Source organism: Haemaphysalis longicornis, unplaced genomic scaffold, assembly GCF_048455015.1.
Source record: "Haemaphysalis longicornis isolate Haplotype H1 unplaced genomic scaffold, Haemaphysalis longicornis Haplotype H1 scaffold_12, whole genome shotgun sequence".
Classification (NCBI taxonomy): Eukaryota; Metazoa; Arthropoda; class Arachnida; order Ixodida; family Ixodidae; genus Haemaphysalis; species Haemaphysalis longicornis.
In genome coordinates, this window is record NW_027526225.1 from 64,143,308 (window position 1) to 64,155,722 (window position 12,415).

Here is a 12,415-nt window from a genome sequence, read left to right on the forward strand (position 1 = left end):
GCCCAGTCGTCATGAGTCACTCCGTAGAGATGCGTGCATTTTTTTCACTCGTCTGTGTTTTCCAAGCGCAGGGGCCCGAGGAGACGCGCCGGTCACCGCAATGATGGTCAAGGGTGACTGTTCCCTTCAACGCAGGTTTCACTCGTGAAACCGGCGGAAGGCCTCGTTTTTGTTCTGGTTCCTTCTGGTCACTAGGTGTTACGCTAGCTGTGAGGTCATTCGAGGGGTCACAAAGTATGAATAGGGGCGCCAGACTCTAATCCTAGCTTGGTTGTACTGCTCGAAGTTACGGTGCATGCATGCGATTTGTCTCGCGTCGGGACGGGTCACCGCAGTGGCGGAGTTCATGAGAAGGCGATCAGGCTTTGTAATGGGCGATGCGAGTTCTTGCTACACGAAAATGAGCTAACAGTAAAAGGTGATTATCCCGCGCTTCTTTTGCGGATGGACGTGCCGTTCCAGTTGGATTGTTGAACGTTGCGAGTTCCTCCATTGAGAGAGAGAGAGAGAGAGAGAGAGAGAGAGAGAGAGAGAGAGAGAGAGAGAGAGAGAGAGAATAAACGTAAATGAAGTCAAGAAAAGCCTTTACAAAGGCGTCCTCATTCAAGGAGCATTGAGCTCGAGCCGCGTAGACAGCCCTTGAGATCAAGCGCATCTTATCTTCGAGGCCGGAGCTGGTTAAGGCTCTCACCCAAATCTATGTGAGAAGGCGGAGGTTGGCGGCGCGCAGTTATTTTTTATTGTCCTTTCTTCCTTGGCGTGTCTTTTAGAACTCAGTATTAAAGAGAAAGTTTATGGGTAGCCCCCAGAGAGGTGACAGTGGGGTCACAAGACTTTTGAACTCAATCCTAGGATTGGTTCTTGTGGGCAATCCAAGGCATATGGCCTGTTAATTGGTAGGCCCTCCTTAATCTATAATGGAACGTCCCTTCGGGAGGCGCAGTCTTCGTAATCAAACTGACATGTTTGTTGGTTTGGGGGTGGACCTAAGGAGAGCGGATGAAGCCAGACGCCTAGACACGCTCGGCAGTCACATAAGTTCCGATAAGTGCATTCGTGTATTTTCCTTTCAATGAAAACCGTGAAGTACTTCGAATCGTATGCCTTGAAAAGTAAGCAGTTGTCAGCGCCAGTACTTCATAATCACGCGCAGGAGCCTAGGGCCTTGTGGACTCCCTCAGCTGTTTGCTCTTTGCGGTATTCGGTTCCACGGGAGTGGCTCGTCAAAACAGGGAGAGGCGTTCCGTAGAGTCCACAAAAAACCCCTGTGCTCTTTATGTAGGTACCGCGCGCCTATAAGCTGCTATAATGATATTTGCTGCGACTAGCCCGCATCACGCTGCACGATAAAAAATGCTTCACGAACCTGTTTTTCTTCTTCTGAACACGCCCCGCAGCACCAGAGGCAGCAGCCGATCATGCAGATGATGGCTAGTATTGGGGGGACGGTGCTGGCGGCGATGATCCCCGCGGTGAAGCTCTTGGCATGTCCTATAACAGTCTGTGTGCCTGGGAACAGCAAAATAGGCACATTTTCTTTTGTAGGGACCCAGCCCTGCCAAAGGCTATAAAAAGGATGAAAGCCGAGGCGTATGGATCATCCAGGTGTGGCGACCGCAATGGCTGAGGTTTTAGGGAACGATGGCATCGCGAAAGGAATCCACATTCGTATTTTGTAGCGTGAGCTACACTGGCCGTGGTTGAGCAGTTTTGCGTGGCTCCTGGAGAGCCGTGCTGCGCATGCGCGAGGAGCAGTGCCTTCTCAGGGCGCACGCCTGGCGCACCGGAGCCGCCACCGCCGCGACTGGATTGGGTTGAATTGTATTGGATTAGATTATATTAGATTAGATTGAATTGTATTGGATTGGATTGAAAATCGTTTTAGCAGCAGTAAGCATGATAATCAGTTAATCCTAGACAACGAGGAAACCTAAGAATAACCAGCTGAACCTTAGCTCACACTACGTTTATCCTGGCATAGCCGAGCTAAGTCACTGCTAATTTTTTAAAATGTTTTCCATAGCTTTAAAATGTCTCGGGACAGGTTATTGAGGGCGCACGTACACAAATGAGCTTGCGACAGTTTATCGTCCTGGTGGGCGTCACTGGCGAGAGGCTTCTGAGCACTGTTCCGCGATTCAGCTTTTTCCCTATTCCCGAGTGTTTTAGGGGCGAAGCATCTTAAGGCCGAGGCTTGTCCGGCGTCCGGCGTCCGTGCTCATGGCACAGCATGGTGTAAATGGAAACATCTGTGAGCAAAAGGTTCACAAAAGGTTAATAAGGACCAAATAAAAGGTTCACAAAAGGGTAGAGAGAGAGAGAGAGAGAGAGAGAGAGAGAGAGAGAGAGAGAGAGAGAGAGAGAGAGAGAGAGAGAGAGAGAGAGAGAGAGAGAGATGGAGATAGAGAGACGCACAGCACCATCTAAATAGAAACATCTGTGAACAAAAGGTTCACAAAAGTTTAACAAGAACAAATTCAAATGTTCACAAAAAATTAGAGAGATTCACAAAAGATTAGAGACAGAGACAGAGAGAGAGAGAGAGAGAGAGAGAGAGAGAGAGAGAGAGAGAGAGAGAGAGAGAGAGGTTGATCAGTTTCGCGTGGCTCCTAGGGAGCCACGCGATCATGACGAGCAATCATGACGAGTGGGCGAAGCAGTGGGGATCGTTCTTACTGTAAATCACCCGTGACATTGCCCACTCGTGCATGTAAATGACTGGCAAAGCGTGTGAACAGGATATACAATTCCAATCCAATCCAATCCAATGCAATTCAATTTAATCCAGTCCATTTATTCCCAGCTCAATTCAATCCAATCCAGTCCAATCCAACTCCAATACAATTCTACCCAATCCAATCCAGACCAATCCAATGCTCCTCGCACATGCGCAGCACCCTCCCTCTCTCTCTCTCTCTCTCTCTCTCTCTCTCTCTTACTCTCTCTCTCTCTAACATTTTGGGAACCTTTTATTTTGTTCTTGTTAACCTTTTGTGAATCTTTTGTTCACAGATGTTTCGATTTAGACGGTGCTGTGCTGTGAGCACGGGCGCCGGACGCCGGACAAGCCTCAGCCTTAAGGTGCTTCGCCTCTAAAAGACACTCGCTTACTAACACGCGAAGATAAAGTCGTTATAATGTCGTTATAACAACGGCGTCCACACTCGACGTCCTTTTCTCTGCGCCAGACAAGTTGTCAAGATTGTGCGCGCGCACCGGCCCACTCTCCAAAAAGAACAAGCAGCACAAAATCCTGCATCGAATAAGTATGTTACATGTGTTGAAGGTGTTGTTTATCGCCTTCCTCTGAAATGTGGAAAGTCTTACGTGGACCAAAAAGGATGCTGTCTTAATTTTCAATTGCCTAAAAACGCAAATAATGTACGCCGTGCAAATGAGGGACACTTGGGTGCCGACGGCAAAGATTGTGAAGATGGTGTTTGTGGTCCATTATTGGGAAACTGTGAAGTGCTTTTCAAGTCGAGGGACCAGTGCACCAGGGCAATACTGGAAGCAGTGAATATTCAGACGGTGCAATGACAAGTGTATCAGTGTGCCATCACTGCACCTGTCAGCGAAATAAATTGAATTTCTTGAGGTTGCTGGCGCACGCGTTGTTGACGGGCGTGTCTGAGTGTGCCACATTTTATCTCGTGTGACTATCACGTGATTTGTTTGTTCATTTCTTTTATATTTTTCAGTTTTATCGGTTCTTAGTTTGTTTATGAGCGAGTGTCTTTTTTAGGTGCGGAGTACCTTAGGACCGCAAAAATGTGCGTCCGCGTCCGTGCGCATAGCATTTACAATCGCAAAAAATCACACAGGCCCCCGGCAGGATTCGAGCCGGTGTCTGGTAGACCAGACAGAGGTAGTGTCAGCCCGTTGGTTCACGACCGTTTTTTTTTCTCTTATTGCCGTTCGTCTCAAAAGAAAAACCACACAGGTTACAGGTTGCAGTGATTTCATAACATTCGCCACATTTGCGATAATACATGTTTAAATTCTCATCAGCTGAACAAGGTCATCTAGCATTGGTAACCATTCAGGTGGTCACTGAGCGCTCTGTATACCTCACGTATGTCGACCATACTCTCAATAAAATACTCTTTGGCGGGCCGCACATTAGGATCGGCCTACCTGTCAGCCATCCTCCTTGTGCACCAGAAGCTGTGCATGCTGATCAACATAAACATGTCGAATGGCACGCCTCCTGTATCCCCTACAGACGAGAAACGGATCCCGAAAGGGTTTATGGACAGGTCCTTTTTAACAGTACGCTGCAGGATGTCCCAGTGAAATCTCGGGCCTGAGCAGTCCAGAAAAATGTGGTCAATAGTTTCCGGCTTTAAGCATATGCGGTAGTTAATGTTCCAAGGTATGTATAATCCTTTCTCCTGGAGCCATGGCTATACAGGAAGCGTGCCACTGTGGACCTGAAAAAATAAACTCTTAACGGACGCGTGCAGGGTCATTCCCTTTACCCTCTACGACCGTGAGTTAGTACCCGAGAGTCAAACGGCTTACTCCCTCACCTGTAACGGTGCGGAGTACCTTAGGACCTCCCAATGCCTCTCCACGTCCATCAGTGCGCATACCACCATCAAGCGAAAATCAATCGAAATTCGATTTCAGCCGTGAGTTGCAGTTTCATGTAGGGAATAATCAAGGTGCAACTCACGGTTTAAATCGAATGACGGTCGGGCCGCAAATCGGATGTCACTAGGGGCGCAACTTGGATGTCATTTCTAGTCCCCGTCATCATCCACCCTCGCCATCATGCACGGAGTGGAGATGCTGACATTTTTAAAATAAACTTCAGTTGTAGTAGCGTTGTTGTGTGTTGTCTTTTCTAGTCCCTGTGTGTTGTCTTTTCTAATCCCTGTGTGTTTTTGCGCTGAAGTGTACACCCAAGAGCAGACGTTTACGGACCACGAAAGCAGAAATTTTGAGTTATTTCTCGGCCGCACGTCAGCCCGGAGTACTATGGGCGGTAGTGTTCATTAGTTCAGTACTTATACGACATCTCGCATGCATTCGATAGTTTGTCGGGCTGCTATAGGAAGGGAAATAATCTAAAATTGCCATTTTCCTGGTCCGCAAACTTTTGATTGCGGCTGTGCCTAATGGAATACCAACTAGGTCAGGCAGTTACGTTACTAAAACATATTTCAGTGCGTGCGTTACCTTCGTGTGAACTGCCAAAGTAACAGATTGCCTGCATCAGGTGTGAACTCAATCGCTACCGGACTTGAAGGGTTGCAAGAAACGCCAGGGTTACTGACAAGGGGAAAAAGGTTTTTTAAACGCTGGCTTCGTAGTGTCCTTATTTCTTCCTGGTACTTCGAGGCAGGATTGCCTAGCAGGCATTAAAATTGCGTGTTTATACTCCGGCAGATTGTTTTACCATGTTTGGAACACCAGAAATCACATCACGGACAACCTTACGGATGTATACACTAATGGCTGTGTACTAATGTGTACACATGAGTGCAGACCAATACAGACGGGTGCACCAGCGTCGTCAGCGATACGGATGCGAATCCCTTCGTTTCACCCTAACATCACCGCCTCACTGAGCCACAAGACCTCCAGGAAGGCTGCTGAGCTGACTACACTGTTCGCTGAACCTAAGCTAGGTGTGCTATTACTTCCTGTGGTCGCATCAGAAAAATGTAAAAAAATTGAGCACATGCTGAGTTCTTATTTACTTGTCTAGAAAACACTAGGAAGGAGTGCGCATCCTATGCTGAATGAAATAGTTTTCTTGTTTTGCGTGAATTTTGTTTTAATAACGTTACAATTGCACAGTGCTTGCTCGAGCTTTTTAAGGGCTCTAAAACCGCTTGCTGCTACACAAACTATCAGACGAACGTCCTCCGAGTACCTACTGCATTCACGCCGCGAAAGTTGCAATCGCTTATAAAACGCCCTATATCTAGGGACAAGCTATTACGAATATTCCGGCAATGTGCACCGAAAACTACGGCGGGTAGTGACGACTATTACTGCAATATATTTCAAGTCTATTCTAAATTGAGATAAAAATGCAGCACAGTTCCCTCGAGCGCCCCTCCAACCGCGCAATACAATTTTTTTTAACAACGATAGCCGAGCGCGGGGAGGTTATAAATTCAGAGTTCAGCAAATTCACGCACATGGCAATTGAAGTCTAAGAAGCTCGCATACCTTATACGCCCCCAGCGGTGGACAAAAGGATACATCACAAAGCTCCTGTCTTCTCATTGAACACGTTCAATGCCTAAAGTTTCGGATTAGAGACCGACGGATACATCACAAAGCTGCTCTCTTCTCATTAAACACGTGCTATGTCTAAAGTTTAGGATTAGAGAAAAAAGGTTTGCCTATAGATAAGACACCCCTACCTCACCCAGATAAAAATTCTTCAACTTTGTTACATTCGTAGACCTGTTCCCGTGGCGTATTGCTTTATTTCGATTAAAAATAAGACTTCCAATATTTAAATCGTGACTGCCTCACCAAAGCTACCTATAGTGAGGCGACAACGATAAAAAGAATGTCCACTCACCTGCCTGCGTTCCCTCTGAAAATAGAGCTCCTCGGTGGGCCATCGCATATATCTACCAAGATGCGTCTATCAGGTTGCCAGGAGACAGATAAGCGTCCAAGGAAGAGTGGCCTCTTACGTGTCAATATATGTTCAATTGAGCAACTGATTTCACGTCCACTGCAAAGATAGCCGGCCTTACCACGTACCAGCCGATCACTTGTATCAACTCGTGACTCACGCGTATAGAGAATGAGCCGTCTTGCTGGGAATCTTGAGATCCCGATTTTGACTCAACCTCGGAGGTGTTATTTAAAATCAGGGAAGAAATCATGACGACTAAGACGTATGGGATTTCGTGTACAGGTTAAAGAGCTCTTTTTTTGTCTTCTTGAAACGCCGCAATGGCGCCCTATTGGGCAGATATATCCTTTGCGTCGTTCAACCTAGATAATGCACGAGGTTTCGAATAGCCCTGACGCTCCACTCGCATAAAGAAACTCGGACGTCGTTACTACGATAAACAGACACGAAGACATAGGATCCGAATTGAGGCACTGCATTGTGTTGCTGTGAGTGAAACATTTTATTACTCGCCGCGGTGGCTCAGTGACTAAGGCGTTGCGCTGCTGAGCACGAGGTCGCGGGTTCGATTCCCGGCCGCGGCGGCCGCTTTTCTGATGGAGGCGAAAAGCAAAAACGCCCGTGTGTACGAGATTTCGGCGCAAGTTAACGATCCCCAGGTGGTCAAAATTAATCCGGAGCCCTCCACTACGGCGCGCCTCATCGCCTGCGTTGCGTCGGCGCGTTAAACCTTACAATCAATCAATCAACACTTTATTAAGACGAGAGGCTGAGACCTTGGGGGGGGATGAGGGCAAAAGGGTAGGTCACAGCTCACACAATAAACACAGTTTCACCACTCTTTGGGTCCTATTCACAAAATGCACGCAGTTAGGGGAGGCAGTGGCACCCAAATGCACAGTTCACATTGTAAACAATGCGGTTAACACTGTTGAACGTGCACGATATAGACAGTCCACGCTGTAGGGAACGGGGAAGTCGGTCAAACCACTACACCGAATTTGTAAAGATCGTTCTCGAGGGCGTAATGGGTAATTGTTTTAAGCGTTGTGGGATCGTAATGGACACGACTATTATGCTTCTGTTCAGTCGTGGGTGTGGGACCTATAGTTAAAAGGTGAGGGCTGGCCGAATAAAGGACGAAGTCAGATTAACTGGTAAAGATTTCGTATGTCACCACGACAACTGCGACGGCACCGTCGCACGTCGGATGCTGCTGGGGCAGTCCATTTAATAATAATTTGCGGAGTGCAAGCTGCTCACGAGTGCAAGCTGCTTGGCGGGCTAGTTGGTGTAGCATCGTAAAGCGTTAACAGCGCACAAAGACGACGACACACAAGGAAGAGATGGCAGGACAAGCTCTGAACTACAAATGCTTTTTTTATTTCGCCATGAAAGACATATACCCCAAGACACATCCAATAACAAGCCCCAATAAATATCACATAAACACTTATCTCGTGCCCCGCCTTCTACGCTCGTTGCTCCAGATACTGTTTTTCTTTTTCTGAGAGTGCAACAGATATGGCCTGCTGACGCAGTTCTCATCAAGACGGTCAATCTCGAGTGCCTCGATAACCTCTCGCTTTTGCATACACTTTATTCGCGAATACTTCCTCCAGATGCGAGAAGGGTTTGAGAGGGGTAAAGACACCAACCGGAGCTTGTAGTTGTAAGCGCTTGCTGCTCTGCTTTTTAGGTGGCAAAGCTGGATTTGCCAGTCTGCTTGAGGCGGCAAATTGATTATTGATTATAGAGGGATTATTGCCTCTCCCTGGCATCGTCGTGTGCCATAGGGTTGCCTTCTGCGCCTGTATTATGTCTAGGAGTCCAAGCAATGCGAATTTTGAAGCCTTCCATTTGTCCGTCTCTTACCATGGTAATCACATCGGTTGCCGTAGTGTTTGGTGAAAGCGGATGATTCAACTCTCCGACAGCAACGTTGGAATCCGTAATAACGCGAAATTTCCTCCTGGGGATATGTACAAAATGATCTTAAATTTTCCGCGCGTTTCCCAGAATTCCTAGAAGTCATACCCTGTCGTACGAGGCCGTACGTGCTAAAAATGTGCCTGGATTTATTCACTTCCGCAGGTTCGTGGATGTACAGGAAAAGGTCGGCGTCATCTCATTCAGAGCCGCGTCGGTATAGATGTCAACTTCGCGGCCTGCATTCTTATCTGCGAGAGTGAGAAAGTATTGTTCGCGTACCTTTCTTCTATCGCGGGGTATCAGGAACCGATGTAGAACTCCGAGGAAGGGGCACTCCCACGGAGGGATTGCTAGCGGTGAATCGGGGCTGTGGGAGTCGCTATTTAGGTGGTTACAATTCTGAAGTCTTTGTCGTTGTGGCGAAGGGTCCATGGGATATTAAAAGCGTAGTTTCATTTCTTCGATGAGATTAGTGAGATGCGGAAGGGGAACTCCTTCGGGGAGAACATCTAACCGGGTGAAGGTAGGCAAACCGGTTACCTTACCCAGAAGGTGCCGATTCATCGGGTGAAGATCACTTACATGGGACGGTCGTAACTCAAAAACCGGGAACCTGTAGGTGAAGCCCCAGTGTTCCACGGCAGGGACGAGCAGGGAACATGCTGCTTGGTGCGCACCGTAATAGTTATTCGATATCCGTGCAACCAGGTGTAAGGTGGAGCGCCAGGTTTTCCTAAGTGAGGCTATCCAGCTGTTTTGGGCTATTACAACTACTGACAGGAACGCCCAGCAGTCGAATTGTGCCATTGTTGGATTCGACTGACGCATCCCCCATTCGGGGGGAGACAATTTGTTCCTTATTTTTGCCACGTGTACCATCGACGCTGAGCAGTTCTGTCTTTATTGGCGATAGCGGCAGCTGGAAGTGGGACAGCGTATGGTCGAAGCTCAGGACTGCTGTTTGCAACTCTGTTTCTATTGTTTCTTTTCTAGTTCTAATCTCGTCTCTGAGGAGGCGTAAGATTCTGGAAGATTTCTGAGTTCTGAGATGGTGACATTGTCCTGGCCTGGGCGCTGAGAGAATTCCCCCTCGCCAAGGCTGCGTGGTACTGGCTTGTACAGGATAGCTGATCTATTTCCGCCTGACTTGGAGAAAGTATAGGTAGTATGCATTGAAAATTTCAGCTGTCATTTTTTTTTTGCTTGGCAACTCTGACAATGGCGACGGACATGGCCTGAGCGCCACGGACATTGCGCGGCTTGTGCCACTGCGCACGCACACCGAAGAAAAAAATAACACCGGCGTGCTCCGTCCGCTCCGTTTCAATCCCATTCTCAACGGTGGTGTCAACATAGATGTTGTTAATGGCACTCACATTGAAGTCGAGGCATTACTTTGCATTCGGTGAGGTAGAGTTTGGAATGTCAAACCCATATCATGGGCGTAGCACGGACAAGTACCGCCATCCTGTGGAGCCCGACGTAACCACTGGCGGCGCTCTCACATGGTTGCCTGCATGCGTGCCTCGCTTGTGAATAAAAGCTATATATTAGGGCCTCTGTGCATTGAGTCCTGAGAGGATCGGACGATGTCGCTGGTTGAGGAAAAAGAACATCGCCTGCCTGCAGCGCCGACTGAGCTCCCAAAATTTGCTTGCACAGGGCCACTGCTTGGGTAGCGGTAGGTGTCTTCCATTTGCCTTGCCAGCTGCGAAAAAGGTGTCATATTTGCACTCCGCTCATGTTTTCATTCAAACACGAAGAAAAGTCACTTAAACTGTCCGCTGCAAGGTTAGCCGTATAATTGATTAATTGAATATAAGGTTTAATATGCCGACACTACACAGGCGATTGCGGCGCGCCGTAGCGGAGGGCTCCGGATTAATTGGACTCCCCGGGGATCTTTAACTTGCGCCGAAATGTCGAACACACGTTCTCGTGCCTCAGTGGTTATTTTGTTAAAGCGGTTGCGCAGCCTACGCGGTTCTCCAGTCTCTCTGTACTCGCGCAATGCGTCGATGCGCTGACGCCATAGGTTGGCGATGTGAACATCTGGCGCCAGGGTGTTCTTATTAACATTAAAGCGTCGGGTAGCCAGCCATTTGGCTTTCGTAATAGTTCGTACGATTTTATTCAGGGGGGTAGCTTCTGAGTAACACGGAATCCAAGCCGGAAGTGGTTTGTTCATACTCAGCAAGTACAGATCAATCATCCCCTCCCACCAGGAGTCAGGGCGGGACAAAGCTGTCCCATTCAAAAATGCCTTATGGGCGTCTATAGAAAATTGTATGGTGAGCTATGGCCGCCTATGGGTCCCTATGGTCACCCATAAAAGTGCATAAATTAGGCTATAGCCAGCTATTGAAGTTTTTATGCATCCTGCACTAAAGAATGTAAACCATACAATTCTCTTTAGACGACTATAGAACATCCTAGTGTGTTTAGTCTATAGAGTCACAGCTATTCAGGCTACTGTAGCCAGCTAAAGAAAAATCTATGGCTTTAGTTCTATAGGCTAGCCGCGACAAAGCTCTTTTGGCTGGCTATAGACCATTGTTTAGCTTTAAGTCTACAGATTTGAAACCATTCAGCTGTCTTTTACCAGCTATTGAAAAGAGTTCGTGCTAAAGCTAAAGAGAGAAAGCCATAAAAGCTCATTTGGCAGGCTATAGGCCGTTGTTTAGCTCTAAATCTACAGACTCAAAACCATTGAGCTGTCTTTTGCCAGCTATTGAAAAGGATTCGTCCTAAAGCTAAAGAGAGAAAGCCATAAAAGCTCATTTGGCTGGATATAGGCCGTTGTCTAGCTCTAAGTCTAAATAATTGGAACCATTCAGCTGTCCTCTGCCAGCTATTAGAGAGAATCTGCCCTAAAGCTAAAGAGAGGCACCCATAAAAGTTTCTGCGGCTGGCTACAGCGCAATATATAACTGTAAACCTTTAGACGAGTGACAATTAAGCAACATTTAGCTGGAATTAGGAAAGCGTTTGGTGCAGAATTTAGAGGCTTGCATCCATAAAAGCTTCCTTAGCTAACTATACATAGTGACATAAGCCTCTAAGTCTCCAGCCGCTAATAAAAAAGTGTTAGCTTATAAAGGTATAATTCGAGCGCACCATTAAATTCTATTCCGCTGGTTCCAATATGACTTATAGTGCGTAATTTATACACTCATGATTTACCTAGCTACATCTACAACACAGATTGAATAACGATGATGAGGTTCATTGGCCAGTTATATGAAAGTTTTTGTTCAATAACGTTAGGTACCTAATATACCAACAACACGGGAAAAGTACAATTAAAGGCAGCTACAGACAGATTAACGCTCAAATTCAGGTTGCAACTTTGGATACTGTGCGTCGGCAAAGCTTGCGAATGAACGTCGACGGAAAGACGTATAAGTTCGGAGAATTCTTCCTCTGCGGCCCTTCGCTGCCGCGGTCAAGTGGAAAAGCGGGCTTCTCTGAAAACGGCCCTCTCAGCGTCGAAGCAAATTGGAAAGAACTTTAGCGGCCCCCGGTACGTGCGGGCGCAGTCAGAAATGTGGTGGTATCTGCGAACAATCGCATTCCTTCTCCCGCGGAGCTCACTTTAAAAATAGTCATTGAGAAAGGGGGAGAGCTACCCAAGCTGGACCGAAGGAGGCAGGGACAGGAAGTTCTGGGAAGCGTTGAAAAGGTAGAGGGGACCACGACCAGCCGGGGAGGTTCGGCGTGAGTGCCGCGCGCGTCGACGCTGCAGCCCGGTCATGCGAAGGGAAGTTTTCGTGGAAAAGAGGGTCAGGCGTTCTGTGCTGTGTTAGTATTCGTGCGCGCAGCAATAATAGTGGCAGAAAATTTTCCCTGAGTACTGATAACAGATATAGTTTT

The 12,415-nt window shown here is 47.5% G+C and overlaps 2 protein-coding genes across 2 annotated transcripts in view; one reads left to right on the forward strand and one right to left on the reverse strand.

Moving 5' to 3' along the window:
• Nucleotides 1-2,546, reverse strand: part of LOC144162764 (uncharacterized) — a 70,555-nt gene extending 68,009 nt beyond the window's left edge. The window contains exon 1 of the mRNA XM_077693412.1: nt 1,367-2,546. The gene's annotated coding sequence lies outside the window, so the exon portion shown is untranslated. The remainder of the gene's footprint in view (nt 1-1,366) is intronic.
• LOC144162765 (uncharacterized) overlaps nt 1-12,415 on the forward strand; it is a 152,102-nt gene that overhangs the window by 50,278 nt on the left and 89,409 nt on the right. The gene's annotated exons all lie outside the window — the stretch shown is intronic.